General features: G+C 30.1%; 1 protein-coding gene across 1 annotated transcript in view; it reads left to right on the top strand.

Annotated features, from left to right (window-relative positions):
• The window catches only part of LOC142331218 (uncharacterized), a 112,502-nt gene that overhangs the window by 1,438 nt on the left and 87,418 nt on the right, over window positions 1–23,646 (top strand). The window lies entirely within an intron of this gene.

The raw sequence follows: 23,646 nt of genomic DNA, 5'->3' as shown, positions 1-23,646 counted from the left end.
AGGCTTATGAATGTAGCACCACATTATACGTAACCCTGCTACAGACAGTACAGCTTCCCTTAGTTCTACAGTTAATATGATACAGTTTTTCTTTTGTGCAAATTCACCTGTCATTGAAATATTACTCTTGAATTGTAATTAGATATACAGTCCGGTTTTACATAGCGTATGACAATTGAGTTGTAATTTTGACTTAGAAAAATAAATAATAGTATCTGTTATAGCATTCTTCATGTTCTTAAATCTTTTGAAATGTGGTGTTTGAAGTAAAATAGATGGTGTTTTATTAAATAATGAGGGACCCGTGGGTTATACGACCACCACTATAAATATATAAAATAAAATAAAAATATATATTCTTTATATACATATATAAATGTGACCCTTGTAAATATATTCAAACCAAACTTAATCTACGCTCATTAACCTTTGCTCACTAGTCAAGGTTAGTGAGCATAGATTAAGTTTTAAGTAAACTCAAAACATTTTGGTTAGATTAATATAATTAACCAATTTTGGTTAGATTAATATAATCTAACCAAAATTGGTTAGATTAATATAATCTAACCAAAATGTTTGAGTTTTGTTATAAACATCATTCTTTCTTCTGAAAACAGGTGACCTCCATTTAATCAGAAAGTATCCGAGGGTCCTATAGTGGTGGTCGTATAACCCATGAGACCCAATAATGGTAATATAATTAATTACAAAAAAATTGTTTTGTTAAAATGTATGAGTATTTTGAATTGTATTCTTTTACATGTATACATTTCAGCTTTTTTATCTCACCAGTAATCCAATCATTAATTTATTGTTGGTATAGTAATTTTGGATCATCTTTATTTAGTGTTTTTTGGAAAGGAATGCAAGTATATCGGGAATGTTTTATCCCCCTATTTATTGCAGAGCCTGGACATTGTCCCTTGCTGCTGGTTCCTTCTGTTTATATAACAGGTTTTTACTTTTACTGGTGTTTATTGCATAAAAGATTTTTGGGGTTTGGGATTGCACTCCGACCCCTTTTAGATCATGAGTTTGATAATATATTACTGTGGTTCTTCCTTGGGAGATTAGCAAAATTCCAGTCATAATTCCCTATCAATCCGTTCTCTGAAGGCCTTTTAGTCTACCAGGAATGTGCTTGGTGGGGCCCTAGTTTTGTGAAGGGTGTATGTATTCCTTTGTGGAAAGAGTTGCATGTGGTAGATACAGACTTGCCTGCATATTTGTATTGTAACATGAAGGAAACAAAAGAATCTGGGTTCTGGAGATTCGTTGTGTGTTAAGGAAACACATAGCAGCTTGAAAATTATTCCAGTAGTCAAGCCAAATAAAAACAGAGATAATATTGTTTAGCCATAAAATCAGCTTTTGCTTATATTTAATTTTTATAAGGTTTATGTATACAAAGTTGAAAATATTTCACAGCCTATAACTGTTTCTGCTTGTACTTGATATTTGCATTTTGAGTATTTGAGTATAAATATTATCAGTGTTTTTTTTTGTTTTTTTTACCATAGTTCTAGCTGATTTTGAAAATAGATGATTACGTGCTAATCATGATGAAGGAGTTGTTATAAGATGTATTAATTATTTTAGTTGTACCAGGTGCACTAAGTTTTCCCAATTAGTAATAAAAAATTTATTGAAGAAAAAATTAAAACAAGTTTTATTATTAAATGTATGCATATCAGAGGAAATTGTTCAAAATATTCTTCTGTCCCTGTGCATTTGCGTTAACATGTAATCATTGAATTATATAAAATTAAAAATAAAGTAAAAGTCGGTTTTCAATAAAGGTTTTTAATCTACCATGTGAATTTATTCAGGTCATTTAGATGTCTTTGATGAGTCCCATAAAAAAAATTTGATTTCCCATCACAAAAATTGCAAGGCACCAAATACATCAATCAGTATGGTTGTCATTCAGTTTTCCCTTGCTACCTAACCATTCAGGGAAATAGTAATTCTCTACTATTATTTATCAACCTCAATCTTCTTCTTACCAAAATATGTTGTCTCTTAAGAGTTTAGAAGCCGCAAATTACATGAATTGAAAGTTGCAAAGCATTCTAAAGTCAATCGTTAGGTCTTTTAAAGGTTAATGTATAACTTTTGTGATGCCTGTTCTTGTTACTAGATAACCATCATTTCCTAGTGGAATAGCTCTTAAGAAAATTTGGGTTCTGTTTAATATGTTGATTTTACAGAAAAAAATTATTCTTTTCAAAAATATTGAGCAGAAAATTCTACACAAAAAAGTCTTTGGACACATTCTGATCAGATTATAAGTAAACGTACAAATAATTTGTTAAGAGTACCAAAAACCTTTTCAATAGTAAGCAAGATGAATAGTAATAATATTTTTGTTAAAATTGAAGAAAAAAATTGTAATATTATATAATGAAAATTATAATGAAATTGCAGTAATTACGTGAACAAGTTTAAAAGTATGCAAACATTTAATATAATACTAATTTGAATCTTTAGGAGACAAATAAGAATGTGAATGCATGGTGCTCATTATTGCTTGATAAATGATTGTACATTTGGTCTTGTATGGTGTATTACTTCCTTTTTTATTGAAAATTATAATTCATTCTATAAAATCATGAGATGATTTAGGCACACATTCATCATTCAACCGATTTAACATCGAGGAACCTATTAGAACCTCATTGCCATATAAATGTTTTCTTACGTCAGAACGTACAATATCAATTGCAAGTTCTAAAATTCGAACACACTTTGATTCTTCTGTTAATTCTTTTTCATTAGGCTTTTTAATGAACTCTAGACCTTTAATTAAATCATCATATTAGCTACTGATGAAGCAAACCGTTGGATCTTTCTTTTTCTTATAAATAAACGAAACATCGTCGCCATATTTCTCTAGCAATTTCCGTTTTATGATTCTATAATCTGACTTTTTGTCTATTTTTGACGGTACACAGACTAATTCACTCATAAAGTACATAGATTCATATGTATTTTCTAGACAATTAAATACCTAAAAATACCGATATACTAGATCGTAGATACTGGTGTTCTTTGGTGGTTGGGTTTCAATTAACCATACATCTCAGGAATGGTTGTGGCTGTATAAGACTACACTTCATTTACATTCAGACATATTATTCTCATTCAACCTCTGAAGTAATACCTTATGGTGGTTCCGGAGGCTAACCAGAAAAAGAGAGAGATGTAATTAAATATCATGTTCAAAGCTTTTATAATTTTGGGAGACTGACCGATTCTTTTCTCTGCATCATCTGAATGCAGAACTATAATAACAAGAGGGATATCCAGCATTAACCACAATTAGGTCGGAAACTACAGAAATTCTAGTTAATACAGCAAAAGCTGAGTTGATGGAACTTGGATTTAACAAAATCCTGTCTTCAATGGAAAATTCCCCTGCTCCCATGAATTTTAGCAAAGATATGTTACGTTTCCCTAAAACAATGGAAACCTGGCTGACGCGGAAACAGAAAAATCTCACGTGTTAACGGAAACATTTTTTGAGAATCATATAGAGTACTGCAATTTATGCAAAAAAACACATACCCATTTAATGCTATACATAAAGTATAGTACTAAATTTTCCCACGATATAAAGTAAAATATGTATACTGTACAGTACTATACTTACTGTATACACTATACTGTACTACACTATGTTACAAATTACTCTACATAAACAAAAATAATAATTAGTCATGTCAGAGTTGTGACCCATAAATTTGCATTTAACACTACATAAATGTTTACATTTTCAGTAACTTATTGCCAATCATAATGGGCGACGACAGACAGACATAGAGCGTTAAAAGCTTGTACAGGCGACAGCATACAGTCATCATTGTGTTGACTGTGTAGCCTTTATGCCTACTGCCCTGTGAATCATAACTTAACACACTCTTATTCATTACAACAAAGTCTTCTTTACTGTGCGTGCGCGTGTGTATAAATATATATGAATTTTTGTTTTCCATTCATTCCCTGAATTTGTCATTTTATTTTTACGATCCATATTACAATTCAGTAACTAAAGTACGGAACTGTACAGTGCGATTGTTGGTTGAGTGTTCTTCTGGATACTATGTATTAGTGTAAAAAATATGGCATCGAAAAAAATAGTTGTGTTAGACTTAAATCAAAGCCAGCAAAAAAGACAAACTGTCCATTAAAAACTTAGTCAAAAAATTTGGTCTATTTGGACTCAAATCTATCAGTCCATTTGAAGTGATCCAAGGGTGGTTGCCTATAATGTTTCCTACACACCTAAGGACCTTAAAACTGTTTATTTATTTATTTTTATTTTCTATTTAAGCAGTTTACCTGTGGTGGCCATTTTTGTTACAGTGCGCACACCTTTTTTTTGAGATTGTAAGGGTTTACGGAAAAAATTATTGGTCCTGAAAGGATGTAACAACAGCAATTTAATCATATTTTCTCAAGGTAAAATATTGGTCCAGTGGTTTATTTACCTCTCTCTTCTTTCTATGAGAAAATTGCCAATAAAGTTGAACATGAAAAACTGAAATTTAATTTTTGGTAATTTTTTTCAAGAGGCAGGGATGGGATACAGTTTGAATTATTTTTTTTGTATATAGGTATATGTTAGTTGTACAATAAATAATATTAGTGGTGATATACTTACCAGTAAAGTTTTATGAATTTCTGAGAACTAATTTAAAAAAGAAAATTTTTAATTTGGCTTCAAATAACTCTGATGGGACTTGTTAAAAATTTCAAATTTGCACAACTTGCAGTGTCTTTGTAGATGCTTATGATAAATAAAAAAGTTATAACCTCTCAAAAATCATGAAAAACCTGTTAAAAGCAATACCATTTTGACTCGCTAAATAACTGCCCCAAGGGGGTTTCTTGTCTTGACAATTTACATTTTTTTTTTATTTAGTCCCTATGTTGTTGAAGTTAATGTTTTCATTATTTTTAAAATAGTTATTTTTACATTATAAATGATAGGTCTTAATTTAATTATAACTTAACCAATACCAGTGACCTAATTCAGTTTTTAATAACAAATGTGGTACTTATGTATTAACGCCACCGTAGCTACAGCTTTATTTAAAAACAAAGTAGTCAATCGGATTTTGGTGGAAAATGAACAGTCTCTTTATTAATTTTAATAAATGGTTATTTATATTTATTTATTTTATAAATATAATTTAACCAAACTTAACCTACGCTCGCTTCGCTCGCTAACCTTGACTAATTAACAGGAGTGTTTTGATTATTTAAATAATAAATAATTGCAATAATTACTGAATTTATTAAATAAATACTCAAAAAATTACGGTGTTAATTAGTTAAGGTTAGCGAGCGAAGCGTGCGTAGGTTAAGTTTGGTTAAATTATATTTATAAAATAAATAAATATAAATAACCATTTATTAAAATTAATAAAGAGACTGTTCATTTTCCACCGAAATCCGATTGACTACTTTGTTTTTAAATAAAGCTGTAGCTGCGGTGGCGTTAATACGTAAGTACCAATAATACTTGTAAAATACCCAAACTGAGATTTCAATGAGTAGCCTACATTGTTTTTCAAGAATCCATTTTTATTTTTATATTGAGTTTATTTTTGTAAACACTATCGAAGAAAAAAAATTGTAGCAAAATTTAAATTACTCTTCAATGAAACAGCCCATTTTTGTAGCAATGAAAGTTAGGAATCAAGTGAGGAATCATTGCAGTGTGTTTTTATTATGTGGGGGATGAAACCATACTGAATGTTTAACTGTGTTAGTAATACAAATTATTATACAGAACTTAAGGGAGGTGAAATTTACTATGACATTTAGTGGATTATTTAGAGTGCATTAAATTTTTCCTGAGATATTCTATGTAACCCACCAGATTGGTTTATTGATGAACTCGTCATTGCAAATCAGTTAATTTTGAAGTCGAGATTTCTAAAGTTCAAATCCTAGTAAAGAATAAACTTTTATATTGATTTGAATACTAGATCATGGATACCAGTGTTCTTTGGTGGTTGGGTTTCACTTAACCACTGTCGACCTGAGACTGGTTGAACTGTCGACCTGAGACTGTACAAGACTACACTTCATTTACATTCATACATATCTCTGAAGTAATATGTTACAGTAGTTTTGGAGGGTAAACAGAAAAAGAAACAGGTATTCTCTGTGAGACTTCCAGTAGTTATTTTTAAATAAAAGAAGTGCGTGAATTAATTGAATTAAAATTTTTTCCTAAGAATTTATCAGTCATATATTTTTGTACAATTTATAGTTGTAAATTTCATAGTATTGGTTTTCCATTTTTTCAGCAATAAATTGGTACATTTAAATTGAGTATCCAATATAGAAAGCGTGCAAAAAAATGTTTTATTTTTATTTATTAAATTTATTTTCTGAAATTATAGTGGTTCTATTATCTTTAAACAGGATTGTGCAATGTGTTTGATTATTAATATAAAGATTTTAATTGACCTAAAATGGACCTGTGGGACATCAAAAGATATATTGAACCTAATTGAATAGTATTTTTTATTATCATAAATAATATTAGTCCTTTTTTCTACCCAGACAAAAAACACTAGGCATCTTAATTTTCTATGACTTGACCAAAACCTGGGAAATTTTATATATCATCCAGTATTAGTTTTAGTATTTGTAAATGCTTGCTGCTTGATTGTATTAAATGTACAAACTCAATCTTAAGAAAAATTGCAATCAATATGGAAGTTTTATTTTGTTGTTTACTTTGGCAAAGCCAATAATTATGATGTGATTTTTGACAAATTATGTAAAGATGATGGTGATGATTAATTTGCATTGATCGTGATCCTTTATAGATAGAATTTCAAAATATTACTAAATCGTTACATAACTAAATTATTTTTTGATAACTAATACTAGAGAAAATTGTAATATTATAAAGAATATGTTCACCTTATATTCTCCAATAGTTTGTATTTACCTTGTGTGTTTATTTTACTATGTTCTTAATTTCCTCACTGTTTTATGTTCATAAAACATATAATACATTTTATAAGTTGATTTGTATTTATATTAAAATAGTAGTTGCGTAGTTGAAATATTGTAAATTTGCAATTCAAGCTTTTACCATATCTTTGATGTAGGATTGGAACTGTACATTTTTTATAGCCTGTTTTGGTAGAGAGTGGTGAAATTATATATATATATATATATATATATAGAGTATAATTAAATTTAGCATAATAAAATGGTTTAAAAATATGGATATAAGAATTGCACTGCATGTAAGGTATTTGGCGTGAATTGTTGGATGTAAGGGTATGTGATTGGGAGATTATAGTTTTAATGAAACAGCAATAAGTTATTGTTTTATATATATATATATATATATATATATATCCAAATTGTAAAACATTGGCCAATCAGACCTATATGTTTTCTATGAATATAGATTACTTGTCATTGCCCAATACTAACTGAAAGACCTGAAAACTGGACAGAGATTTGCCTACATTTCTGCCAGTTTTTTTGGTTTTTTTTAATTTTAAATGCATTAGATTTTATTCAGTACCAGAATAGATTTGTGTCATGTATTTTTCTTCCCTTCTACCGTAGGAGATGAAAAGTAGTTAAGGGTTATGTTTAAATTATTTGTTTTAAAGGACAAATCATTTAAAAATCTGTATGTGGAAGGGACCTAAAATATTCATATGCATGATTTCTAATAGAAATTAGTGGATTATATACCTTTTGTTAGTAAAATCAAACTGAATTATAATAATTTTAAAATAATTTCATAACAAAATTTCTAATTTAAAAAAATAAATTTTAGGTAAAGTAGCTACAAATTTTTGTAAAAGTAGTTATTTTCATTCAATTTTTATCTGAAAAAATTGGAAAATGGGTTCAGTTTTTATACAGTTGTATTACTGACTATAATACTTAAACTTAATTTATTGTATATTCATTTTTATATTAAAAAAATTGCTAAAATATCTACACTTAATTATTTGCAGCTTCTCGTTTACTCCATTATTAAGGGTCAATTGTTATATTATTTTCTTACAATTAATTTAAAAAAGTATTTTATAAATTTAACTATTTCACAAATGAAGATATGTATGTAATATTTTCATTATAGTAAACAAACTGCCTCTATGAATCATGAGACCTTGCCGTTGGTGAGGGGGCTTGAATGCTCAATGATATAGAATAGTTGGACCAAAGGTGCAACCATATCAGAGAGGTATCTGTTGAGAGCCAGACTAAGGAATGATTCATGGCAGCTCTTTCAGTAGTTGTCAATGGCGTAGGTCAGGATGACTTAAACAGCCATATCAGCATCACTCAATCTTCTGAGTACTGTGCAGCTGAAAGCAGTGGAAAACTACAGCCGCTTTTTTCCAAGAAAATATTGTTCTCTGCATTTTCATATAACAAAGATGGAGACACCTTTCTTGGTAAAATATTCCGGAGGTAAATTAGTACCCCGTTCGGATCTCCAGGTGGGGATTACTATGGAAGGGATCACCATTAAAAAATAACATTCTACGAGTCGTAGCGTGGAATGGTAGAAGTCTAAAAAAGGTTGGTAGGTTAGAAAATTTAAAGAGGGAAATTGATAGCATGAAGGTAGTTTAAGTAGGTATTAGCGAGGTTCGATGGGAAGAGGATAACGATCTTTGGTCAGGTGATTTTAGAATAATTGAACTCAGCTTCAAATAATGGGCAGGCAGGAGTAGATTTCATAATGAACAAGAAGATAGGGAAGAGAGTAGAGTATTTCAAAGTGCATAACAATAGGATCATTGTAGTAAGGATAAAATCGAAACCTAAACCGACGATTGTTATGTCTATATGCGTACAAGTGCCCATGATAATGATGATGAGGTAGAGTGTGTGTACGAAGAAATTGATGAAGTAATTAAACACATAAAAGAAGATGATAATTTAATAATAGTTGGAGATTGGAATGCAAGCATTGGAAAAGGCAAGGAAGGAAATATAGTGGGTGAATAAGGGCTGGGCAAAAAGAATGAAAGAGGGGACCGACTTATAGAGTTTTGCATGAAGCATAATTTAGTAATTGCCAACACGCAGTTTAAAAATCATAATAGAAGAATATACGCATGGAAAAAGCCAGGTGATACTGCAAGGTATCAGGTAGATTATATCATGGTAAAGAAAAGATTTAAAATTCAACTCGTCGACTGCAAAGCTTACCCTGGAGCAGACATTGATAGCGATAATAATATAGTGATAATGAAATGTAGATTGGGGTTTAAAAACCTGAAGAAAAGGTGTCGGATGAATCGGTGGAATTTAGAGAAGCTTGAGGAAGAGAAGTAAAGAAGATTTTTGAGGAGGACATCGCAAGAGGTCTGACTAAAAAAGATAAGGTAGAAAATGTAGAAGAAGAATGGAGAATGTTAAAAAGGAAATTCTTAAATCAGCAGAAGTGAACTTAGGCGGAACAAAGAGAAATGGTAGAAAACCTTGGATTTCAGTTTATATATTGCAGCTGATGAATGAACGTAGAAAATATAAGAAAGCAAGTGATGAAGAAACTAAAAGGAACTATCACCAATTAAGAAATACTATAAACAGGAAGTGCAAACTAACAAAAGAAGAGTGGATTAAAGAAAAGTGTTTTCTTTTCTTTAATAATAGAAAGAAATGAACATTGAAAAAAAAGAAAGATGAAAGAGAAATGAACATTGGTAAAATAGACGGAACATACATATAAGTTAAGAAAAATTTTGGGGTACATAAATTAAAATCTAATAATGTGTTAAACAAAGGTGGTACATTGATATATAATACGAAAGTTAAAGTCGATAGGTGAGTGGAATATATCTAAGATATATGGAGGAAATGAATTAGAAAATGGTGTTATAGAGGAAGTCGAAGAGGGCGAAAGGGGAGAAACAATACTGAGATCTGAATTTAAGAGAGCATTAAAAGATTTGAATGGTAGAAAGGCTCCTGGAATAGACGGAATACCTGTAGAATTACTATGCAGAGCAGGGGAGGAAGCAATTGATAGGTTATACAAACTGGTTTGTAATATTTATGAAAAAGTTCTGTCAGACTTCAAAACAAGTGTTATAGTCATGATACCAAAGAAAGCAGGAGCAGGTAAATGTGAAGAATACAGAACAATTAGCTTAACTAGCCATGCATCAAAAATCTTAACTAGAATTCTGTACAGAAGAATTGAGAGGAGAGTGGAAGAAGTGTTAGGGAAGACCAATTTGGTTTCAGGAAAAGTATAGGGACAAGGGAAGCAATTTTAGGACTCAGATTAATTGTAGAACGAAGATTAAAGAAAAACAAACCAACATACTTGGCATTTATAGAACTAGAAAAGGCATTCAATAATGTAGAATGGAATAAAATGTTCAGCATTTTAAAAAAAATTAGGGTTCAAATACAGAGATAGAAGAACGATTGCTAACATTTACAGTAGTAATTGAAGAACATAAGAAAGAAGCCTTAATAAGAAAGAGAGTCTGACAAGGATGTTCCCTATCCCTGTTACTTTTTAATCTTTACATAAAACTAGCAGTTAATAATGTTAAAGAACAATTTTGTTTAGAAGGTGAAAAGATAAAGATTTGATGATGATATAGTAATTCTAGCTGAGAGTAAAAAGGATTTAGAAGGAACAATGAACGACATAGATGAAGTCCTACACAAGAACTATCGCATGAAAATAAACATGAACAAAACAAAAGTAATGAAATGTAGAAATAATGAAGATGGACCACTGAATGTAAAAATAGGAAGAGAAAAGATTACATAGGTAGGAGAATTTTGTTATTTGGGAAGTAGAATTATTAAGTTGGACGAAGCAGGAACGATATAAAATGCCGAATAACACAGGCGAAAGGAGCCTTCAGTCAGAAATATAATTTGTTTACATAAAAAATTAATTTAAATGTCAGGAAAAGATTTTTGAAAGTGTATGTTTGGAGCGTAGCTTTATATGGAAGTGAAACTTGAATGATCAGAGTACCTGAGAAGAAAATATTAGAAGCTTTTAAAATGTGGTGGTATAGGAGAATGTTAAAAATCAGATGGGTGGATAAAGTGACAAATGAAGAGTTGTTGTGGCAAATAGATGAAGAAAGAAGCATGTGAAAAAATATAGTTAAAAGAAGTGATAGACTTATAGGCCACATATTAAGGCATCTGGGACAGGTAGAAGGAAAAAATTGTGCAGGCAGGCAACGTTTGGCATATGCAAAACAAATTGTTAGGGATGTAGGATGTAGGGGATATACCGAAATGAAACGACTAGCACTAGATAGGAAATCTTGTAGATCTGCATCAAACCAGCCAAATGACTGAAGAAAAAAAAAAGAAAAGGTAAACAAAAAACTATTGGATGTCTAAAACAATTCAATTTTCTTTTGCAGAAAATTTATTTGTTTTTTTTTTTACTTCCTTTTATGAAGTAAAGGAAGTATTGTGATTGTGAAAAATTTCAAATTTCAATGGAAATATCCATTTTGAATAGTTTCGGCATGATGTCTGTATGTTATGCGACGTCTGCTGTGCGAGATACATATGTATGTATCTCGCTTAAGTCAAAAATGAATAGCCATAGGAATTGAAATTCTGGATTTAGGACTATTATAATATCTAGTTGTGCACCTCCCCTTTTGATTGCAATCAACTAGACCAATGTGTTCAAAAAAGCCTAAAATATAAGTAATTGAATTCAGAGAAATTTCATTCAGAGCTTTTCAACGATATATCATAAGTGCTACTTATCTTCATTGGTTGCAGAGTTATAGCCAAATGAAATTTTAATTAATAGAATATTTTGGATCTTACAACAGGAAGAATCAGACTTCATTTATTTTTTTTAATTTAAATATAATAATAATAATTCTGTATGCCATAATACATATACAAAAAAGAATGTTTTTACAATATACAGTAACATATAACTATGATAACTGAAAAATATAAAATTAACATTAATAAACTAATTTACAAAATTTCTCTTAAGTTAATTAAAATCACAATATCCTTAATTTTGTTTTTAATTACTACTACATTAAAACTAATTTAATTAATTAAACATAGCGTTAAATGAATTTTCATTAAAAAATTTTAATTCTTAAAAATTAACATTAAATTCTTAGATTTGATCTAAAAACAAAAAAAAACAGTTTAAGAGACTAACAAAAAAACTTAGATTAATGCTTCATTATTTATTACCGTTAATTACTTAAAAAAATAAAAGTATATGTACTAAAGATAGGTGCCTCCTTAGAGCATAGCTGTGTTGAGGTCACCATCAGTTCTTAAATTAATCAGTTAAGACGGATGCTAACAAGTTTCTCTAATAAAAACACAAAGATTCATTTAATAATTATTTATAACCTAAGAAAATTACACATAATAGAACTTTACCTTCAATGTTTACACGATTACTTAACGACTTATTTAATACTTACTTACTCATAACTTAATTACAATTATTCAATGACTAATAAATTAGTGTCCAGTTTCAATTGGGGTTGAATCACTAACTAAATTTTTGAAACGGACACACTGTGTTACGACCTGTTAAATAACTTTTGAACCAATTATTAGTGATACCTCCTAACTCCCGCTTCCCATAACCTATTCAATGTCATGATCAATGCAATCAAATGCTTTGGTTATATCCACAAAAATTCCCGATACACATAAGTTTTTATTTAAACCTTCAAACACCGATGAACAAAAATTAAGTAGGACTGTTAAAGGCTGACTTTAAAGGGTTAGGGAAGGAACCTGTCTCAAAACTTAAGAATATTGATATTTATTAATAATTATTAATCTCTGATTGTAAAAAAAAACTTTTACAATAAATAATAATTCAATAATAACAAAAAAAAAATGTATGAAAAAATATCAGAAGTTATTAATGAAATAAAATTTTATTTACTTCTCATTTAAAAAAAATATGTATATGAAATTTATTAGGTGTACACGGAAGTCATGTGGTGTCCACATCAGATTTTTTAATCCTATTCTTAAACTAAGTGTAAGAACTGATGTTAGAGTAGTATTGATAGAATTCTAATTATAAGGGCTTTTTCAAGAACCAGATTATCTCCCACATTCATTAAGATAAAATATGAAAAGTTGACAGGACTATTTACTGTAATGACATACTCAGCTGTTCTGGACAAAATTTTTATCAAATTGAAAATAGTCTTTATATTATTTTAAAAGTTCTTAAATACAATGAAACACAGTTGATGCGTTTATCAAGATACATATTGTTTTCTAACCAACTTGGTGGGTTGAGAAGATAACTGCCAGAGTCTGTTGCCAGTACTTCAGTGATAATGTTTTAGATTTGTCCCATCATATATATACTGGCTTTTTAGACTGTTTATATTTTTTTTATTTATTTCATTATAATGTTTTTATTATTACTTTTGTTTATATATTTTAGCCAAATTGAAACATATTTTTTTATTTAAATTAAATGTCTGTAATTAAAGTCATTGGAAGAATGGAAAAAAATGTGGAACAATTAATTAGTGAAGTTATTTTTAATTATCAGTATATGAAAAGTAGTGACAAAGTAAATCTGTTAAATTCTTCCATGCCTTTTAGTCCAACCAAATTACACTAAAGAAAAAAATTGTTACCTAGACTTTTATAAGTGGAAGTGGTAAAGGGGCTTATATATAATAAATGTAAAAAAAATAAATGTATGAGCGGGGACGGTGGGGGGTGATTTGGGGGGGGGGGTTGTGGGTTGAAAAAAAAAATTCCAATACAAAAGTTGTAGATCATGTAAAAATCTACAACTTTTGTAGCGTCACTTTTTAACATAACCTCAAAATTTTTGAGAAAAATGCAAAAACTCTTTTCTATTATTTTTCGTTTTTTATTTTTCATTTCCACAAAAACAATTTAATTTTGATATTGGTGAAAGTATACCTTTCTGTGTGTTAAGAAACAAACTTAATACGTCAACTTTTGCCGGAAATTGTAATAATACCATTTTTCACTCCCTTTTCAACCCTCCACCACTCTCACCAACAGTTATTTTTTTTATGTTTATTATAAGCTCCTTTACCATTTCCACTTTTGAAGGTGCAGGTAACAGTTTTTTCCCCCTCAAAATGAGTTATTTCGATTGGTCTATTTGCATATTTAGGAGAATAAGTTATAAAAATGATAATTCTTTAATCTTATTAACACAGATGGGTGTATCCAAATTCATTTTTGTTTATTCTTTTCTAATGATAATATATTATTTGCTTTTTTACTATCACACATTTTTATATTTTCTCTCAAACATCAACATACACTTCTCCTTTTCTTTCCTAATCAGAGTGGCTTTGTAATCTGATGTGTTTAACATAAAATGGGTCATTACTAGTAAAGAACAACTGTAAATGTTTCGGTTGAAACAACAGTTGTGTCATTAACATAAAATAACTTTAGCGACATTACCTTATTACTAAAAACGTTTTAAAAATTGTTTCTAAAATGAACTTATTGAAAGGGAGGTAGAAATTTGGCATAGATACTAATTTTAAAATTTGCTGAAAATTTATTTTGGCAGTTTTCTTTTTAATCCTCTAATAGGTACTACCATTTTTATGATAGAAGTAGACACGTCTTCACGTCTTATATAATTTTTAATGCAGAAGAAATATATTATTATATTTTTTATGTAGTATGGTAACACGTTTTATGATTTTTTGTATCTTTTTTGTAATTTTCATATTTAAAGAAAAATAATATTTCCATGTGTTGTGGTCTTCATACACTGTAAAAACAGTATTAAATTAATTTTTTGCGCTTAGAAAAAAAAAATTTTTTAGTTCTTATAAAAATTCACCGGTATTATTATTTTTACATTTTCTGTAATAGAATTAAATAAGTAAAAAAATCATTTTTCACTGTAAGAATTTTATGTAAAATTATTATGCATTTTATAGCATTAAAACGTTTGTTTTAATAATAATTTATTTCAAATAACATTTACAATAATAAAACATTTCATAGACATTTATTTTCTATTCATGACTAATAAAATAATACACCATTTATTAAAGTTAATGAATAATTTCTTTAAACCTTGAACAAAAGTAGCCTTCTAACATTAGTAGGCATAAGGGGTTTGTGTTCTCCATCAATGCATATGCTATTTTTTTTCTTCTTATGTATACAGGGCATACAAAAAAGAATATTAATGTTTTAAAGTTTTTTAAATCTTTTAATCTTGACTTAGACTATTGAATCACAAATAAAATGAAAGAGTAATTCTCGCAGTTTTTCCCTACAAGTGTTCAATGTGAGCACCTTTTGTCATGCGGCTCATTCAACTGATAGGAGAGTTTGTCCTATACTTTAACCAGTATGTCTGGAGTAATGCAAGTAACAGCTGCTTCAGTCCTGTTTCTCAAATCAAGTAGATCATTAGGTAGCAGAGGCACATACATAAGACCCCTCGAAGGAAAAAATTACATGAGTCGGATAGGATGACTTGGAGGCTATCACAAGTAAGCTCTGTTATCAGGTCCTTGCCAACCAATCCAGCGGTTCGGGAAAATGTCATTCAACCAGTGCTGTTCAGAGGAGAGAGGAGGCGCACTGCACCATCTTGTTACTAAATTAAAATCTCTGGTCTATCTTACATATGCGGAAAGAGACGTGTATGCAGCATATACTGATAAGCAATTCCTATTACGTTTGCTTCAGCAAAAAAAAAAAGATGGGGCCCATAAACTTGGCATGAGGATATTGCACAGACATATTTAATTTTGGAGAGTCCCTTTCCTAATGTAAGAGCTTATTGGGATTTTCTTACCTCCAGATATGGATATTATGTGTCTTAACTTTTCTAAGATGAAATATTGACTCATCGCCAAACATAACACATCAAGAAAGTTGTCATCTTCACGCTGCAACATTTTGATTGTGAAGTATGCACGAACAATGTAGTCGGTAGTCTGTATGGGTGCATGTCTGTTTCTTTAAAACATTACATACTATCATCACCAGCATTTCTAACAAATTTTTATGATTTTGCAGTGAAGATTCCCATGACATTCAAAATTTTCTTCAGAGACTGTATGTCATCCCCATACTCTTTCCTTTACACTGACATACAGTTGTTTCAAACTGGTTATACCGTGGACAAATGTAATTGTCTTTTGGAGAATTGTCTTTTGGAGAATTGTAATTAAATTCTCTATGGAATGTATGATGAACTGTAACTGCAAATTCATATTTACCTAAACTGCAAAATATAGAAGGCTTTGTGTTTCAAGAGTTGCAATCTTTGCTAATGGTGCTGTCAAGCAAAAAAAAATAACAAATTAATGTTCACAACTAAAATTGTCTATTTTGCTCTTTGATTATTGCTTTAATTCAGTGCTGTACACCTAATCCAAGAAATTTTAAAACAAACTAAAACTGATTTTTTTTTACACCTGGTATATTCAAACTTTTCATTACCTATTTTGTGTAGTTGTTAGGTTTTATATTTAAAAAAATTGTTAAAATCAAACTAGAAAGTATATGATAAATCATACAATAGCATTAGGGTACAATAATAGCAACATTAAATATACTATTGCGTGGTTCACGGCTCAATGAGGATATTGAGAGGGTGACAGTTTATAGGTTTAAAATCTTTATAATTACAACCAGACAAATTAATAACAATGCATGCTGATAAATACAATAATGATAATAATGTGAGAATAATAAAACAGTTAAAAAAAATAGTAAATACACAAATATTAATATAGTAATTTCAACCGCAATAATAATCAGGATAATAGTAGTAAACGATAATAATATTACATGTCAGAAATGACAAATCAAACAATTAATACATGACATAAAACATAACATAATCGAAACAGTAAGCATGGCATAAAAACAGAGCTTAATCAACAAAGAATCACAAACAAAATATTACACATCAAATAGTGATAAATGCCATTAGTAAATAATAAATACAGATTGCAGACAAGACAGAGTTCAAAATATAATCGTTCGGAATTTATTCCAGGTAGATAAATAGAAAACTAAAATTAGATCCATTAGCAAAAGAAACCGTAGTCTTAACCCTTCTTAACCGCTAGTCTTGTATTAACAAACAATCTTATAGTGTTCACTTGCAAATACATCAGATATCTACCCTAACAGTTTATGAATGAAGTTTATCGCATTATTTCTTTCATTTCTACATTTATAGTTTACTGTAACTCACCCATTGTGTTTCTTGTTTACTGGAATTACTCATGGCGTTATCGAACTAGATTCATGACTCTTCACTGGACTGATGTCTCACACTCTTGTCTTGCAGACACACCTGTGACTCTCCTCGCTGGACTGCAGTATTGAAATATCAGTTGATTTTTAGCTGGACTTCCAGAGCTGTTTATACTGCTAGGCTCTTTGCCTGCCAGACTGGATCCAAGTCGAAGCGTGAGAACAGTCAATCTATGCTTTTGTTCCCATGAATTCCAAACCTGGTCTCTTCTCACCATACAGCAGGTGTTTATTGTGTGTTAGCTGGTAGTCTAACAAAAGATGATTGTAAAATGGTTCTTTTCTTTATAAAAAGGGTTCTTCCTGTTTTAAAGAAAATTTCTCCCTTTCTGGAAATTTCTCCAATTATTATATTAATTTATTACTTTCATAATAATTAGTAGGAATCTGTTACTCAGGCTCACTGTATTGGTCTTGTTACAATACATAACTGACTTTTTCTGGGATAGTGGATAAAATTATACTGACTTCAGAATGGATTGCAGTTTTTATTTAGTTTACTAGTATGCATTCACTTAAAATTATCAAAAATCTTATAATCTCTAAAATTGATGTAACTCCTGTTATCTTATCTATCTTTTATTTTATGTCTTTTGAGCCTTTGTCGTCAAATCTTATATATCTTGGCATTTAAAAATTTTTTGTAATAATGAAGTGCTGTATTATGCCATTGGAGTAATTTTTAAGCAATATAAATAGAGCACTGCAGCAGTATCAAATTATAACAATTTATCTGCGACTGTAATATGTTGGTGTGATTTTGACATTTCGTCACACTGTTTAAACATTTCTGTCTGTGAGAAAATTTCTAATTTTGTTGTGTTTTTATTCTTTCCTCTTTGAAGAAGCATCTTTTTCATCATCGTGTAATCATTTATTAATGATCATACAGATCTGTAAATGTATGGATACATGTAATGGAAATAAAAAGAAGTACGATAAATAAAATAATATTATAATAATGACACAAAATTGAGACATTACAATATTGTAGTCAAACCAGTGATCTTATGAGGAATTGTAACACCAAATCTATTGACAGCAAATTTAAAAGAAAATCCTAAGGAGAATAAACAGACCTAGAAAAACAGAAAACCTAAAGACCCAGAGAAAATGAAGGAAAGATTAAACAAAAAATAAATTAACTTTGTGTGGTCCCTGGTAGGCTACTTCAAGAAAACAAAATATGTAAAATACTTACCAGATTTAGTGCATTGAGGTAAAGAATAATTAAGGGTATCATCTATAAGTTCTGTTTACATAAAAAAAACAAAAAAAAACAGGAATAAGTGAGCTAGGGATATTCTGTTCTTCCCAGAGCATTGCTCAAGGTTTAAATTAAAATTACTTGCAAATATTAGTGTGGTAATTTGGTTGTTGCTAAGAAGTGAACACATTTTTTCAGACGCTAACAAAAATTAAAAATTATAGATATGTAAAACAAGCAAAAATTGGGGAAAAATAAACTAATTTTCATTAATGATTTAATGTGTAACTACCCATGATATATAAAAATATAGGGTTAATATTATAAGTGGGATAAGAAGCTTGCCTTCTTTATAACAGCCATAGGTCTGATGCATCTTGCCTATCGAAGCTAGTCATAATTACTTATTACTAGTTTAGATGTAGCTCTATGATTTATGAAGAGAGTAAAACCAGTGTTTATATGATAACTTATGCAAATGATCTCATATTAATTTATGCAAAATAGTACATCAGTGGTGATGATGTAATCAGCATACAATTGTATGATGTGTAATTAATAGTGGTACAGTTTCATTGTGATGTTGATTTTTTGCAGTACTTGAAGTTGAGTACATTTCTTCAACGTATTCCAAATAAAACTAAAACAGATGAGGATTCTATTTTGGCTTATTTTATGTATTCCTGTAACACCACAGAAAAATGTTCAAAAAATCTCTATAAAACCAAGAATGAATGTAGTTTTGATACAGAAATGTTTCAATCATTAAGGAATTTACTTATTGGTTGTATTAAATATAAAAAAAAAGTTTGAAATAATTGTGTACTACTAGAACTAAACTGAAAATCTAACAACCAGTTATACAGGTGGCACATGGAAACGGGAAATTTTGATAGTAGTAGTGGCAGCCCTGAGGAGTTGGTTGAAAGATGGGCGTGGCATCCTTTTGTGCACAACTACGTGCCACTTAGTAATAATGGACCAGTTGGTCGGTACAAAACGTGCATTTGCCGTTAAGGCATTTTACAAGAATGGTGACAGTGTGGGTGCTGCTGAACAGGAATTCTGATGTCATGGACGTTTCTATCTTGCCATGCCATCAAGTTACGGGTTGAGAATTTTGAGGAGACGAGTTCAGCTCTAAAAAAAGAAACCACCGGGAGGTCAACAAATCCCAGAAAAGATTGAAGCAGTTTGGGCCTCAGTTGAAAGGAGCCCATAACAATCGGTAAGGAAACTTACAGCTGCATTGAGCCTAAATCGAATAACTGTTTGCCGAATACTCCACAGTGATTTAAAGTTTCAACCTTACAATATTCATGTTGTACAGGAATTAAAACCGTCAGAGTACATATTGTGACAACAGTTCTCTGATAAAATGATAGAAAAGATTAATTACGATCCCAATTTTGTTGACAACTTTTTCATGTCAGAAGAGACTCATTTTCAAATCATTGGATATGTAAACAAGCAAAATTGCAGATATTGGGGAGCTGAAAACCCTTGTCAATTGCACAAATGACCTTTACACAACCAAAGGGTTACAGTTTAATGTGCCATATCAACGCAAGGTTTGATTGGGCCTTACTTCTTTGAGGATAAGGGAGGGAATGAAACGACAGTAACGTCTGAATGATATGTTGATATGCTCAAAATTTTTCTTCATAACCTTTGGTTTCAGCAAGATGAAGCCACAGCCCATAATGCCAGAGTGTCAATGGCAACTGTTTGACGCTCTTTGGTAACCATGTAATTTCACGGTTTGGTGACATTCGTTGGCCAGCAAGATTTATTGGTGTGTGATTTTTTCATGTTGGGCCATCTCAAAAGTAAAGTGTACACCACTTGCTCAATAACAATTGCCAAATTAAAAATTATGATTTGAGAAGAAGTCACTACAGTTTCCATGGAAGTGTTTCAATATCTCAGCATTTGCTTCCTGGAATGCATATGTTCAAATGGCCATCAAATGTCATCTTATTGTCATTGTTTTTAGAAATTGAAATGTTTTATGATGGAACACTTCGTGTCATGTAATTTACTTTTTGTTTTCAACAATAAAATTTGTAAATTAATTTTTTTTTTACTTTTGTGGGAGTACTTCAAAGTTTCCTGTTTCCTTGTACCACTCTGTACAAGTAACAAGTATTGATAATTATGACTCGAAAAATTTTAATAAAAAAAAAAATTTAATATTAAGATAAATTTTATTCTTTAATTGTTATGCATGATTTGATGTAGTGATATCAAAAAGTGAGCTATTTTTGTTAATTTTGGAAATTATTCCTGTATAAGAATAAATCTAAAATCTATAGGCAAATTAAAAAAATAAGAATGACATTTTGGGGTTCATAACACTGGTCAACAAGATTTAATTGTTTGTTTGTTAAATGAAAGTCAATAACTGATTCTTATAGTATTTTTTATGCTGATTTCATATATAGTAATAGATTTTTCTATCAGGCTCAGTTTTTGTAATTGAAATTTCTTTTGAAACAAAAAATGTTTGGTGATCATTATTTGACAATACATTACATGCATTTTGTACTCACCTAAAATCTATTTCTTTTGGATTTTCTGCTGTAATTGAATTTTACTTGCTGTGATTTTTTACACTTTTTAGATTCCAACAGTAATCAGCTAACATTTTTGGGGTTCCATTTTCCCTCCTAGTGTGTTTCCATTATAGATATCTGCTGGTGAAAGAGTTCTCCATGTTCATCACTAGTGCTGAGATTGTTAGGGAAAAAATCCAAATGTGAATGTAAGAAATAGATTTTGAGTAACATGTTATACCCAAGTTCTTTGTAGTTTCGAAGGAGTACACTCACAAGTTTTTTGTACTTACTGGCTTTATGGTTTCCAAGGAAACTGTTTACCACATTTTGAAATGATTTCCTTGCAGCAACCTCCAAATCATTCAAACACTCTTCAAATGCCTGATTTCTCATTAGTTTTCTTATTTGTGGTCCAACATATATATCTTCCTTTATTTTAGTGTCGCTTATTTTAAGGAATTTTAGATACTGAAACTTGCACTATTATGTTCTGTTGCTTTAACAAAATTTTTTGAATAGCTCTAGCTTATTGTGTAGTGGCGGAAAATAAACTGTTTTTTGGTTTTACTAATCCCTGATTAACAGCATTCTTCTTTCCTACAGTCGGTACCTCTCTCTTTGATTACTACTCTTTTATGTAATAATTTTTCTATTCCTGCTGTCCCACTCGTGCAAAAAGCCACATAACTTAGTGTATCCAAGTTGCAGTCCAAGTAAAAGCAATATTACTTTCAGATCTCCACAAATATGTCATAAATATTTCTCATACTGAATCCTGTTCAATATAATTTTCATAAGACTTCATGTGAATAGCGTATGCTAATGGTATTGATGGGTATTCATTTCTATTGTGAAGTAGAACAGCTTTTAAACTAAGCTTTGATGAGTCAATGAAAAGTCGCCATTCATCTAGATTGTGCATATGTCCCAAAGCTTCCAGTAAAGAGTCCACATCATTAAGTATACTAAGTTGTCATAGCGAGAGAAGAAATGTTCAAATTTTGACTGTCTATCGTGGAAAGCACTTATTTTAGTGTTTCTTTGTAAAAGATGCCATCCTTTCATCATGAACCAGATCATTTAATTCCGACTGATTAATTAAATGGGGTTCAGTATATCTATTTTCTAAAAAGTTTGGATCTCTTTTTCATCGCTCGATAAGTCAGCACAAGATTCGACATTTTCATCTTCATGTAAGTTCCATATTTCTGGTGGTACTGGAATCGGAAGCTCTTGGCTATGTTCTCTCCAAACCATTGGAATTGCAGATGGCATGTGATGAGGTCCATTTAGCCAACCAGTCATCAATGTCACACATGAAGCACAGCAAATATGAGAAGCCAAAAATTTGCCCCGATCACCTAATTTACATCCAAAATCCAGTTCATACAACTTTTTATCAATGGAGTTATATTTCTTTTCTGAGACTTCAACATTACCTCACCACAGATGTAGCAGAAATTGTTTGGATGATTAATGCGACTGCAAGTCATTGTTAATACATTACAGTAACTAATATTGTTTAAAAAGAAACGCCTTATAAACACACACTCACTTTATTGAACAACATATACCTGCAACTGAATGTTACACACACAAAAACTCATACTAGAATGACAATGAAAAATATTTGTCTGGTCTACGACAATTTATAAGTAAATATAACGACAGAAATAACTAATGAGTGGATGATATGTTTATAGTAAGATAAAAATTGGAAGAATGAAAGTCACATTCTTGTTCATTTTAATTAGCGTGTAAATAATAAACATGATGACTAATCTCTAACAAATCAATATGACAGCAATTAAAGGACTGTAATTAATAAACAAAAGTGATTCTGTTGATAAATATTATAATAAAATATGTTCACAAAATGCTATGCTTTTGAAGTTCATGCTTGATAGTACCAGAAAATAAGAATGATAGTTACAAAAAAATAAACCTGATAGAAGAATTCTGATTTCATATTTGAAATCTGTATGAAAAATACTCTAAAAATCAGTTATTCACTCTCATTTAACAAAATCATTGTTGATCAGTGTAATTTAGCTGTACTCATGGTTTTTCCCTCTTATTAAATGTGTTGTAGATATTTTTATTTACTAGCATTTTTTTTTACTATAGCCTTTTTATGTATTAATGGTTAATTTAAATTTGATTGTATCTTGGCCCTCATTGCTGAAGTCTATTTATCGATTGAAAAGTTTCGTTTCATTCAGTCGGTAATTATAAAGTTTAGGTTGAATTTTCTTAACATCTGGTTGGTATTATACAATTTATATAAAAATAGAGTATCCACTTATCAACAGTTGTGAGTGTTGACTATCCAAGCGCTTTTATATTCCTCCATCATCAGGGATTACTGATTAATTATGAATTTTATAGTTGTGCATATAAATTTTTATAAATAAGAATTAAAATGAAAATAAAACTTCAAAACTATTATGTTCATAACAGTCGGTTGACTTGTTATAACTATTGACAATCGACTGTTTTGAACGTAATAATTTTAAATTTTATTTTCATTTTAATTCCTATTTATAAAAATTTGTATGCACAACCACAAAATTC

Source organism: Lycorma delicatula, chromosome 10, assembly GCF_047948215.1.
Source record: "Lycorma delicatula isolate Av1 chromosome 10, ASM4794821v1, whole genome shotgun sequence".
Lineage (NCBI taxonomy): Eukaryota > Metazoa > Arthropoda > Insecta > Hemiptera > Fulgoridae > Lycorma > Lycorma delicatula.
Note: the sequence above shows the minus strand (reverse complement) of the source record. Positions and strands in the feature narration are given on the sequence as shown.